General features: G+C 39.3%; 1 non-coding gene across 1 annotated transcript; it reads right to left on the bottom strand.

Annotated features, from left to right (window-relative positions):
• Positions 1–1,671: 1,671 nt before the first annotated feature.
• On the bottom strand, positions 1,672–1,775 carry LOC135272166 (small nucleolar RNA U13). Its single transcript, XR_010340258.1, has one exon. It is a non-coding gene; the product is annotated as a small nucleolar RNA U13 (small nucleolar RNA).
• Positions 1,776–2,321: the final 546 nt, after the last annotated feature.

Here is a 2,321-nt window from a genome sequence, read left to right as displayed (position 1 = left end):
GACCACAGGCACACGCCACCATGTCTGGCTAACTTTTTAATTTTTTGTAGAGTTGGGGTTTTGCCATGTTGCCCAGGCTGGTCTACAATTTCTAGCCCCAAGTGACCCACCCGCTTCGACCTTCCAAAGTGCTGGGATTATGGGCATGGGTCACCGCACCTGGCCGATTTGACAATATGTCTTCCTCAGTATTTTGCTGGTGAGAAGAAAATGTCTCAGAAAGGAGTAGGAGTATTTTAGCCACTAGAAAGAAATACCCCTTACTGAAAAGTAACACGTTTTCTGTATGCTTTGTACATTTCAATGAGCTTGAGTGGCAAAAGTCAGCATTCTTGTTTTCAGCCGACTCCGGTACACTAATAAAGCTAAGTGTAAGATCCTGGCTGGAATTCTCCCACAAATCAACTTCATGGTTGCTCCTAAGTCATCTATATTACCATAGAAGTTTATTTTAAAAACCATCTCTCCATTGCCACAGGAATCATCTTGTGGGCCACAACTTCTAAAGGCATTTACACAAACTTTGCAGCAGGTTCTTAAGAAACGTATTAACACTGGATGCATTCATATCTTCAGAATTTCCAGCATTTCACTTGTGATAGAGCACATGGGAACAGAAATAGAACGTAAGAAATAAGGTTGTGCATTAGATTGCTAAGGCTGCCATCACAAAATACCACAGACTGGGTGGCTTAAATAACAGGCATCTATTTTCCTCACAGTTTTGGTTGCAGGAAGGTCTATAATTCAGTGGTGTCCAATCTTTTGGCTTTTCTGGGCCACATTGGAAGAAGAAGAATTTGTCTTGGGTCACACATAAAATACACTAACGATAGCTGGTGAGCTAAAAAAAAAATAAATAAATAAAATAAGAAAAAGAAGAAGAAAAAAATCACAAAAAATTCTCCTAATGTTTTAAGAAAGTTTGTCAATTCATGTTGGCTCACATTCAAAGCCATTCTGGGCCACATGCCACCGGTGGGCCGTGGGTTGGACAAGCTTGTTATAGATCAAGCTGCCAGCAGGGTTGGGCTCCTCCGAGGCATCTATCCTGGATTCTGTAGACGGCTACCCTTGATTTACAGGTGGCTTGCCTTTTGCTGCCTCTTCACTGGTCTTCCCTCTGTGCATGCAGGCCCCGTCTTCTAAGAATGCCAGTCATATTGGGTTTGCCCCCCTTCCTATTTAAAAAACAGGTTTGGGGGTACAAGTGCAATTTTGCTACACAGACATACTGTGTGGTGGTGAAGTCTGGGGGCTTTTAGTGTAACCATCACCTGAATAGTGTACATTGTATCCATTAGGTAACTTCTCATTCCTTACCCCTCTGCCACTTTCCCACCTTTTGGAGATTCCAGTGTCTATCACTCCATTCGGTAGGTTCATGTGGACCCATAGTTCAGCTCCTGCTTATAAGTGACAACATGTAGTATTTGACTCTCTGTTTCTAAGTGATTTTACTTAAAATAATGGCCTCCAATTCCATCCATGTTGCTGGAGAAGACATGATTTCATTCTTTTTTGTGGCCGAGTTCTACATATACCCCACATTTTCTTTATCCAGTCATCCATTGATGGACACTTAGGTTGATTCTGAATCTTTGCTATTTTAAATGGTGCTATGATAAACATACAAGTGCAGGTATCTTTTTAAACTTAAAATTTTCTTTATGTCAGACAGGCAATATTCCAACTTCGCAACAAAGTTTGAGGGTGACACATCTCACGCATGTACGTGAACACCCAATCATCATGCTCATGAACTACAAAAGCATCAGGTGTCTTTTTAATGTAATTATTTCTTCTCCTTAGGGCAGATCCCTGGTAGTGGGATTGCTGGATCAAATGGTAGTTCTATTTTTAGTTCTTTGAGAAATCTTCATACTGTTTTCCATAGAGGTTGTACTAATTTACATTCCCACCAACAGTGTGTAAGCGTTTCATTTTCTCTGCATCCTGGCCAACATGTATTTTTTTTTTTTGACTTTTTAGTAATAGCCATTCTGACTGGTGTAAGATGATATCTCATTGTGGCATTAATTTGCTTTTGTCTGATGATTAGTGATGTTGAGCATTTTTTCATATGTATGTTAACTTTTGGTATGTCTTCTTTTGGAAAATGTTCATGTCCTTTGCCCATTATGTGGGTACATAAGTGTATATATTTATGGGGTACATGAAATGTTTTGATACAGGCATGTAATGCATAATAATTACATCATAGAGAATGTGATATCCATCCCCTCAAGCACATATCTTTTGTGTTACAGACAATCCAATTATGCTCTTTTAATTATTTCAAATGTATAATTTAATTATTA

This window comes from Aotus nancymaae, unplaced genomic scaffold (assembly GCF_030222135.1).
Source record: "Aotus nancymaae isolate 86718 unplaced genomic scaffold, 86718_ANA_hifiasm-v0.15.2.pri h1tg000006l, whole genome shotgun sequence".
Classification (NCBI taxonomy): domain Eukaryota; kingdom Metazoa; phylum Chordata; class Mammalia; order Primates; family Aotidae; genus Aotus; species Aotus nancymaae.
Note: the sequence above shows the minus strand (reverse complement) of the source record. Positions and strands in the feature narration are given on the sequence as shown.